This window comes from Theobroma cacao, chromosome 9, assembly GCF_053813885.1.
Source record: "Theobroma cacao isolate CCN51 chromosome 9, ASM5381388v1, whole genome shotgun sequence".
Lineage (NCBI taxonomy): Eukaryota > Viridiplantae > Streptophyta > Magnoliopsida > Malvales > Malvaceae > Theobroma > Theobroma cacao.
The window spans coordinates 46171731-46183353 of NC_142647.1; the positions used below are offsets into that span (position 1 = coordinate 46171731).

The following is an 11623-nucleotide window of genomic DNA, read 5'->3' on the forward strand; positions in this document are numbered from 1 at the left end:
AGAAGAAGGTAAGAGGTAAAAGGTAAGAAGGAAAAGATAACAATGAGTGGTTCAGAAATAAATGGTAAGAGAGAAAAGGTTAGAGGGAATATGTAAAAAGGAAAAACACTTGTATTTCAAAAAAAGATTAAGAGGAAGACTTCTGAACTAATTCCATATTTGATCTATCAAGTTGAGGTTTCTAGAACATCCCAAGGTGAAATTAACTTATAAATCCTACCATTTATTCTGAGTTACTTTCATTGTTGTCCACGTGATATTGTTGTTCTACTCATTACAATTGTTCTCATTGCTCTTTTATACTCATTGCAAAACAACTCTTAGAGAAATAAGTTAGTAGTCAAAATCAAGTATCTACATTTTACTTCTTTCATGAGAATTATTAATGCATGAAGTTCTCATGCATCACTAGCAAGATTAAATAAAAAGATAAAGTTGTTATGAATATATGTGTGAATGTCTATTATGTCACGGTCCAAGAGTTCAAACCAAGTCAACAGCTGAGACAAGCTAAATAGCCTAATAGGCCAAACATAAGAGTGTGATTTGATTTGAACTCTTATATTTGATTATATATATCTAGATTTAGATGTAGATTAAATTGGATTAAAATTTTCATTTGATCCATCCAAATCAAATCCTTTAGCATTATCTTTATCTTGTAAATTCTATCTAGATAACATATACATAGACCTTTTACTTCATTTGTAAATATATACTCTTGAATAAGATCTTCTTACTTTATTAACACTTTTCTTTTATAGATGTTCTTTCAAGTTATATTTCGTAACACGTTATCAGTACAATTCTTTAATCTCTCAAGTTTTAGTATTTTTTAGTTTTCATCATCATTTCAAATATGAAGTTCCATTTCCTTAGGCTTCAAAAGGATTTCAATGGTTGGTCTTTATTTTTTGGTTTTAGCAAATCAAGTAAGTGACTTAATATCTCTTGGGTTTTCATTATATGAAAATCAACTTTAATGTGAATTTTGCTATCATGTAGTATTTATCATATTTTGTCCCTTAATTTATTAAATCAAGTTGAGCATGGAAATATATATAATTATATATGATATTTTTGTTCTAGTTTTGGAATATGATTTTCTTAATATATGATTTTTTTTGCTGAATTTCGACTATGATTTTAATCAACATATATAAATTTATCTTTGATACAATGAGATTTTGCATAAGATGTTTTGAGTTGAACATATGAAATTGACTTTGTATGATATCTAACTTTGTAGGATATCTATTTTTACAACAAGTGGAAAATACTATTCTTTGGGTAATCTGAAATATGTTTTGTTTTCGATTTCATGTCTTTTGTGATTAAGCAAAACAGCGAGTTACTAATGAAAAAATCATGAACTTCATCTATTTTCAAAAGTGAATGCGACATAATTAATAATTATGATCATGAACGTGAAAGAGGTCACCATAATATTGCAATCATAGTGGTTACACTAATCAAGATACCTTTACCTACCAGAAGTGGATGGATACCTTTATCCACAAGAAGTGGATGGATAACTTTACTCACCGAAAGTGGATAGATAATTTTACCTATCAGAAATAGATAAATAGTGAAGAGATTTAAGAAAAAGACAAATATGGACAGAATAAAAAGAATATAGAAAATACCTGTCATCGATGTAGCATGAAAGGCTATTGGTTGCGTACATGTCATATGTCAAAACATCTTGTTGTACTTCGTCAAGCATTACTGAAAGCTAAAAGAAAAAAAAATATTGAAACAAATTTTGTTCAATATGATTTTAACCATGACCAAATTGATATAATACATTTAGATATTGTTGTTTTTTTTGTCCACCCTAAAGGAGGAATTGATCATGTGATTGGTGATTAAAATATACAAGAATGAAATTTCTTAAACAATTTGTTCGTATGTTTTAGCATAGTTTTATCATGAAGATTCTTTAAAAAAAAATTATCATGAAGATGTTTTTATATGTTCTCATTATATTTAAATGATATATTTTTATTATGTGTGTTAATAGTATATTTTATATCTAATGTTATCTTATGTTAATTTGCAAGTTTCTTACTATAAACGTATCTTATTTTATTGAAGAAAAATATAGATATTCATCTAGATTACTACACAAATATTAAAATAATTGAAATTTATATTATAGTAAATCAAAAGTTTACTAATGATTTTAATGTTCGGCATGATTGGTTGGACCGTCCTTAAACAATAATGATGTGACAAATTATTGAAAATTCATATGATCATTCATTGAAAAATTAGAGAATTTTTCAATTTGATGAATTCTCATGTATTGTTTGCTTTCAAGGTAAATTAATTATAAGGCTATCTCTAGCTAAACTTGGGATTGAATCCCTTATATTTTTGAAACGTATTCAAGGTGATATATGTGAACCCATACACCCACTATGTAGACTATTTAGATATTTTATGATTTTAATCAATGCATCAACTAAATGGTCACATATGTACTTATTATTATCTTGCAATTTGGTATTTGCAAGATTACTCACTCAAATCATTCTTTTGCGAGCACATTTCCTAATTATACAATCAAAACTGTTCATCTTGATGATGCAGGTGAATTTACATCTCAAGCCTTTATTGAATTTGCATATTAGTTGGAATAACTGTTGAATAGTTTATTACTTATGTTGATACACAAAATGATCCAACAGAATCATTTATTAAATACTTCCAACTAATTGTAAGGCCATTACTTATAAAAACTAAACTCCCCATTTCTGCTTAAAAGCATGCCATTTTGCATGTAGCAACAACACTTGTATGTATTATGTCTGATAACTTTATTAAATAGAGCTATTTTATCACATTTTGGGGCTTATATAGCTAAGTTTTTAAGATTTTATGTTTAAAATTTAATTATTTTAATTATTTTGCTTAATTTAGTTTAATACAAGTTGATTAGTTAGTTTAAGTTATTTTAGTTTAATTTCATGTTATTTTACTTTAAATTACTTTAAGTTTAGTTTTTGTTGATTTATTTTATTGCTCTTGTAGGAAATTTGATGAAAAGACCTTAGTTGATGAAAATTTGTGCAAGTATGGTGATGGTGTCATTCATATATGTTGCAATATTTCAAGGATAACTTGAGCTACAGAAGTCCAATTTACGTGATTCTTCAGCCATTAGAAAGCTACGAGACAGGGATACAACTTTTATGTTTACTACTTTGTCCAATTCGTAATATATTGAGGTGAAAATCATGTTTGAAGAGATTGGATTGTTGTAGTTTTACACAAGGTAGCACAATGGAATGAGGGCTGCGGCCTTGAGTTGCTTAAGATTGCATCACCAAGATGCTTCAAGAGCATTATACAAAATCTAGAGAGCATAGTGCTACAACGCTGGAGAAATGAGGCCATGACACTCGTGGAAGTGATGCTCCCATACTTTACCTGAAAGCAGAGGGATGCGGTGCCACAAGGAAACTAAGCATTATAGTAGAGCCCGAGAGCACAGTGCTACGATGCCAAAGAGGGCAGCACTGCGGCGCCAGATGAGATTTCAAAATTAGACTTTTGATGGGAATTTAGAAATTATGGATTTTGGAGCTTATTTAAAAGGCATTTTTCAGAGGTTTTCAAAAGAAGGACGACAAGCTACTATTTTGGTGAAAAATGCCAAAAACAAAGCAAGAAAGCAAGAGAATTTGGGAAAGAATTGAGATAAAAAAGCTTCAACTATTAGTTTCTCTCTTTACTTTTGTTTTTCTTTTAATTTCTTTAACTTGGATTAATAGCTAATTTTCTCTGGATAACGTTTTTATTAGATATTATGAGCTAAACTATTTTTCTAGGATTGTGGTGGATTTCAACATGTAGTTTGAATATTTATTTCTTTTTTATTTACTATGAATGGGTATGGTTTTGTTTATTCAAATTTCTTCATAATGCTTTTGATTGTTTGGCTAATAATTGAATGATTTGTGAATCTGAATGAGACTTGACAGAGTGATTTTAGATTGGACTAAGTTTTGAATAGTATATGTTTACGTCATTTAGGTGATTTGATTCGCAATTAGGGTAGACATACACATAAATGCCATACATAGTTAAATTAGGACACTAGCTTAATGAACCTTATTTAATTGATTACTATAAACATATAGTGATCCAATTAAGTTAGGTATTTGTGCAAGCATCTTAATAGAGACTTGTGCATAGGTTTGGATTTTAGGTTAGCAAAATTACCCATGAATGTAAATATTGAGAGAAACAGATATCAAATGAAGTGTTGAATAAACTCATAATCCTAGGTTTTAATCTATTGCTTTTCTCTAGTGAATTTTTAGTTTTCGTTAATTAGTTTAGTTTTTTATTGAATTTAGTTTTAATTAATTGTCTACAGAATTGAGTTATTTGAATAAGATTGATCTCTCATAATTTTAGTGCTTAGTGAACAATTAGAAGCAAATCCTTATGGGATACGATTCTAGACTTATTGTCTATACTACTTGTTCGATATGTGTACTCGTGTGTAATAAATCCACAACAATTTTAACAAGTTATCATAAAAATTCTTTATCCACAACAATTTTAACAAGTTATCATAAAAATTCTTTCTTATACAATTGGTTTTTGGTCAGGAATCAAACATTTCTCATCTAAGAATTTTTGGATATGTAGCATATGTCCCAATTGCGCCACCACAATGCATAAAAATGGATCCTTAAAGGAGGTTAGAGATATATGTTAGGTACAAATCTCTATCTATAATTAAATATCTAGAACCATTAACAAGAGATTTATTCACAGCAAGGTTTGCTAATTGTCATTTTGACGAAACAGATTTTCCAACATTGAGGAAAAAAAAAGCAACTAGAAAAAGAAATTTCTTGAAATGCATTATCATTATTTAGTTTTGATCCTTAAATAAATCAAAGTGAACTTGAAGTTCAAAAGATAATTCATTTGCAAAATATAACAAATCAATTGCTAGACTTATAATAAATCAATTGCCAGCCGTAAATGCTCTTAGTAGAATTGATGTCTCTGTAGGGCAAAGCACGCTAGAAGCGTGGTAAATCAATTGGTTTCAAAGATAAAATCCTTGAAAAAAAAAATAGTAAATATACAAGATGATCAGAAAGAGAAAACATAAACTTTAAAAGGAACCACTAACATAATTGATAAAATTTTTGAAGAAATTCAAATACTTGAAATCATTGAAACTGAAGAGATTCCAATAAATTATGTCATAATAAAAAAAGATGTAAGCAAAATGAAACAAACGTGGACAATATTTTTGCATAGAATGTAGCACTCAATATTATGAAAAAAAATTGAGGATCTTAAACTTACATCTATTGAAGAATGTAGACATAGAAATGACCAGCCAATGTGGAAAGGTAGAATTGAATTCACTTGCAAAACGTGAAATTTTTATACCAGTAGTCTATGCAACAATTACTGTAAAACCAATGGGATCTAAATGGGTATTTGTGTGAAAACGAAATGAGAAAAATGACATTGTAAGATATAAAGCATGACTTATTACAAAAGGTTTTACCCAAAGACCTGGTATTGATTATGAAGAGACAAATTCTCTTGTGGTGGATGTAGTTACATTTCTATATTTAATTAGTCTGGCAATACATGAAAAGATTGAAATGCTTCTAATGAATGTAGCAATAGTCTATTTATATGGCTAACTTGATATCGATATCTATATGAAAATCTTCGAAGAATTTAAGTTGCCTAAAGCACACAATTCTTGAGAAATTTATTTGATTAAATTAAATCAATATTTATAAAAGCAATCTAGATACATGTGGTATAATTATCTTAATGAATCACTTTAGTGAATATTTGTTGAAAAAAGGTTATAAAAATGCTCTTATATGCCCATGTGTTTTTATAAAAGGATTTGAATATGAATTTGTTATAATTGCTATTTATGTTGATAACTTGAATATTATTGGAACTTCCGAAGAGTTATCAAAAGTAGTGGGTTACATAAAGAAAGAATTTGAGATAAAAAACCTTAGAAAAACAAAGTTTTATTTGTATTTTCAAATTAAGCACTAGATGTGAAAAAAAGACTCTTTCCTACCTCTTAAGGATAATGAAGAATTCCTTGGTCTTGAAGTATCATATCTTACTGCAATCAGATCGCACTAATGTATCTTGCTAGCAATAAATGACCCTGATATATCATTTGATATAAATTTATTAGCAAGATATAGTTTTTTCCAACTCAAAAACATTGGAATGTAATTAAACATATATTTCGATATCTTTGAGGAACAATGGACATTGACTTATATTACTCAAATGCATTCAAAATTAGATTTAATTGGTTATACTGATGTAGGATATTTATCTGATTTACACAAAACTCAATCACAGACAAGTGATTCATTCTCATATGGAGGTACAACTATTTTATGGTGTTTTGGAAAACAAACTATAGCTGCTACTTCTTTTAATTGTGCAAAAATTTTAACAATTCATAAGGCAAGTCGTAAATAGATCTGATTAATTCGAACAACGTAATATAAGAATAATACCGTTTGCATAGCCCAAATAAAGAAATGATACATTAAAGGCGATAGAACAAAACATATTTTACAAAAAATTCTTCTTCACTCATGATTTTCAAGAAAGAGGCGATGTTACTGTTTAAGAAATTCGTTCAAGTAACAATTTAATAGATTTATTCATGAAAGCCCTTCCCACTGCAGCATTCAAAAAATAAGTACAAAGAATTGAAATAGATCGTTTTAAAGATCTTAAATAATGTAGTCATCACGAGAGTAAAATATGCACTATATTTTTTTTCCTTCATCAAGGGTTTTTCCACTGAGTTTAACTTGGTAAGGTTTTTAATGAGATATTATTTCAAAAGCATATATATTTTTCCCTTAACTTAGATTTTTTTTTCAAAAAGGTTTTTTTTCTAGTAAGGTTTTAATGAAGCATATTCTGGACATTTAAGAGGGACTGTTACAAATATATGTGTAAATGCCCATTATGTTACTGCTCAAGAGTTCAAACCAGGCTAGACAATCAAGATAGGTCAAATAGCCCAACAGGCCAGACATAGGAGTTTAATTTGATTTGAACTTTTATATTTGATTATGTTTATTTAGATTTGGATGTAGATTAAATTGGATTAAAATTTAGATTTAATTCATCCAAGTCAAATCTCTTAGTATTATCTTTATCTTATAAATTCTATCTAAATAGGGGTTATTAACCTATAACTAGGTCTCTTATTCTATTTGTAAATGCATACTCTTAAATAAGTTTTTTTACTTTATTAATATTTTTCTCTCATAGATTTTTTTTATATTATATTTCACAACAAAGGTTGAATATAAAAACAAAGTAATTTAATCTCATTTTTGCAAGCATGTTTACGCAAGACTATTTTCATGATATGATGGCCTAAAACCCACAAATTGATCAAAATAAATAAAAAAACCAATTAGTTGTTTAAAGTTAATTTCTTTGGTTGATAAATCGATGTCATAATCTTGAAAATTGTTATAAAATTTACAAAATCACAAAGAATAATATGAAATTAATTCGGTAGATCTGGACAAGGACACGGACAACTCTGTGGCTGCCATTCCATTTTCCAAATGTTAAACGGATCTACCTTTATTACATCCGACCTATAGCTAGACATAATTTTCTTTTGCTAAAACGTGAACCTTTGTTATACCTTTATTATATTCCACTATTTGCAAATGCGAAGATTGCTGAGAAAATGTCTCAATCTTATTAATGTTCAGCCGAGGAATTAATATTAATTTACAACTATTAGCTCCTAACTATATGGAATTTGACAGATTGACACTTTTTCCCTTGGCATTAATTGAGGAGTCGAACTAACATTTTAATTGTGTGTGGATCGTTTTTCAAAAAACCAACATTTTAATTGGGAAAGAATTAAGAAAAATTAAAGAGACGTGGGTACAATATAAACGTTATGAAACTTTTTATTTTTTATTTATCTAATTTTAATGGGATTGATTGATTGGCAATTACTAAACAATAAGGAAGGAATAGTCATGTTGTTTAATTTGAACCTTACAAATTGTGTTCCCGTTTTCTTTCTAAATTTATTTAAAACCAAAGATTAATTTTTTTTGAAAGTCAAAGAAATTTTATTTCATTTCATTAGAAACCTGTACATTTACGACAAGGCAAAACAAAATCATTGCTTGTACAAAAGGAAGGACAGCATAACCTCCGCAATCCAATATCCCAAAATTCCTATAACTCCCCTATACATATTCAAGAAATAGAGCAAGAAACACCCCACAGCAGCATAACTATCACACAAAATCAAGGAAGAGATGCTGCACTTTATAAATATCCAGAGAGGCAAAAAGAGAAAAAGGACCTGCTTTTATTTAAATTAAAAAATTTTATTAAATTTTTATTCTTCTAACTTTTTGAGATGAAATTTTTTTATATTTTTTAAATGGCTAATACAAAATCAACAATCAAAATTTTTAATTCAAATAAATCAACTATCACATAAAGTAAAAGTGTCTTAAAAATTGATGAAATAAAAAAAGTTATTAAATTACACATTTGGTAATATTGTTTTAAAAATATTTTAATTGCATATCTCGTACCTCAACTATAATGAAAATCGGTTGGGTATTTGAAGAAGTAAAATTCATAATTTGATATTCGAATTATAGTTTCATTAATCAGTTTGTACCCTGGGGTGAATGGTAGCTTAATCATTGGAGGCTGTGGCTTTTTCAAAATTTTTAAAATTATTTATTATATATTTTTAATACTCCTCAAAACAATTTTTGTTTAATAATTTGTCAAACCCTATTCTATAAAATAATTACGACGTCATTTACATGCTCAATAGAATGATTACATATTTAGTAAGTTTGAGAAATCGTTAAAAAATGATATTACTCATAATAGTATCATTAAGTCGATTAAGCCTCAACTAGTTCAAATAGGAATTTTAAGGTGAAATTAAGAGTTTCACAGTTCAGGGATGACTCAAAATGGTAATTCGGCGTTCGAGGATCAATTTGGAGTCAAACCAAAATTTTCACTATCTAGGGGTAAAATAGTCATTTGCCACTTGGGGACAAAATGAAAACTTTTAGAAAAGATTTTTTTGGTCCATTTGACTTATTGGAGTATGATTTGAGGTTTAGAAGTGAAAAAGTTTAATTTCGGTGATTTCTGGAGTGTAAGGGTAAAATCGTAATTTTTCCAATCGCGGACAAAATTTGAGATTTTGAGAGAATTTAGATCACATTTGACAAATTGGAGAATGGTATGAGTATAAGGGATGAAAAATATGTCTATGGGTAATTTTTTAATTTTTGAGATAAAAATATAATTTTTAACTTTTACGGGGGTAAAAGTGTAAATTTCAAAAATTACTTCACCAAGACTTTGGATAAGTCTGAGAATTTTATTTAAGTTATGGATATTTGAAGGAATAATGTGTGGTGGAGATTTAAAGCTTAAAAGATAAAAATTTTAAAAAATAGACCAATAATGTAGTGACATGTGGCAAGTTTAGATTATTATATTATTTAACTATAAAAATCAGCCCACACCACCATTTTCTCTTCATTTTGGCCGGCCATAGCAAGAAAACAAAGGGGAAAAGAAAAACAAAAACCTAGGTGGAGAAATTCAAGGGAAAATTGGTGAAATATCAAGGAAACAAGTGACAAAAGGTAAAATTTCTTGATTTTGACTTGTGGTTTACCTTTCCCATGCTTTTCTCCTTATTTTTCATGGTTAGATTTCATGATTTCATGGTAAATTCATGGCTGCCCAAATGGGTATGGAGAGAGAATGAAGTTAGATTAATTTGATTTTAAGTTATGTTAGTGTTTTAAGTTAGTTTAGCATATTTAGAAACAAAAAAAGAAGAAAAGAATTCATTTTCCTCCATTACCATTATTGGCTGAATTTTCTAGGGGAATATTGGCTGCTGATCTTGATATTTATTTGAGAAATTATGATGAATAATGATGAATTATGAACCTAGAAAAATAATGGAAATTTTCAAATCAAAAATACAAATTTTTACCCACTAGGGGTATTTTCGTAATTTGCTACCGAGACTAATAATTTGCACAACACTGAGGAACATTAAGGCAATTTGGGTGCAATTGAGGTATAGAAACTAAAAAAAATTAATTTGAGATTAAATTGGACGCGTTAGTAATTTAATCGGGTAATAGGCCGAATTAGGTCGCACCACATTTAAGCGGTAGTCAGATAAGTTGCATATCATATCATGCATATACACCGAGCCTGAATTGATTTTATAATGGTTAAGCATTAATGTGGTGAATTATATATTGTACATTGTGGATAGGTGGTGAGCAAATTACACTGGTAAAAGTACAGAGATTGTGCTTGAAGACTAAGGTTAGGAGTATATCGACTCCTAGAACTGTGAGTGGACAATTTATCGTCTTAAATATCTATATTAATTATACTTATTTGATGCTTTTATTGAATGGTGAGTTTAAATTATAAAATATTATGTTTTCCAATTAAAATGTTTTTTAATAAAAATGAGATTTATACTGGTTTTGAAATCAAATATTGTTTTGAGAGAATTGAGTATATGGAGACTGTGTTGAAATTTATGATTTTATATGTTATTGAAATTGTGGCTTATGACACTATGGTAGCATGATGGCTAAATTTTTTGGGTTGGCATGAAATATATGAACAGTTTTGGATTGGTCTCGGTAGACTAGATTATATTATATTCGTCATATTATGCTACTGGAATTTTTATGGGTTTGGTGGTATATTAAATGGTCACTGCAGTGGTGGGGGTTTCCGTGGACTACTTATGAAAGGGGTACGGTAACCTAATTATATAATTACCTCTGATGGGAGATGTTGGATGAAGTATCTCTTGAGGTAAGATTTGAGTGCACCTCACGTTCGGGCCACCACGTGAGAGTGAGACTCAGCCAACGCCAAGGAACGACTGTGTGTCAGATGTGAAAACATGTTTATGGGTATGGGTCATTTAACAGCCTTGGCGGTCTCAGTGGGATACCTTGACGAGGGTACTCGCGAAAATGATTCTGGCAGGGGCCAAGTTTAAGAAATTCATATGCCGAAAAATTTTGACAAAAAGAAATTGTTTGGTATAGATTGAAACGAATTTTGCGTTATGAACATTATTAATATATAACGTTTTTATATTGTCTCCATCTACTCGGTTTTAGATGCTTTTGATGGTAATTGTTTACTCACTGGGATTATATAATCATAATCTCACCCCTCTTCTTATCCATTTTTTAGGCTCAAGACAATTTGTTAATAGTTGATTAAGACGAGAATTGATCTCGGAGTTGCATCTTAGAAAGTAAGGGTTCATAGCCCTACATCTTTTTAGTCAGTTGAGGGCCCACGTGTCACTGTAAAAGTAATTTTATTCTTTAGTTATTTGATTTAAAGTATGTATGAATATATTTAGCTTTTACACTATGTTTTTGACGAGTTTCGGTATTTTCGAAGAAAAATGATGAAAATCCCCCTGTGAGCCAAAAAGTAATATTTTATTGTTTTGATTTGGAAATGACTTATGATTTTTTTGAAATGTGAGATT

At 29.0% G+C, this 11623-nt stretch overlaps 1 long non-coding RNA gene across 1 annotated transcript; it reads left to right on the forward strand.

The window, feature by feature from the left end:
- Positions 1-9615: 9615 nt before the first annotated feature.
- LOC148761029 (uncharacterized) lies at positions 9616-11623 on the forward strand. Its single transcript, XR_016028561.1, has 3 exons — positions 9616-9716; positions 10367-10446; positions 10831-11623. It is a non-coding gene; the product is annotated as an uncharacterized LOC148761029 (long non-coding RNA).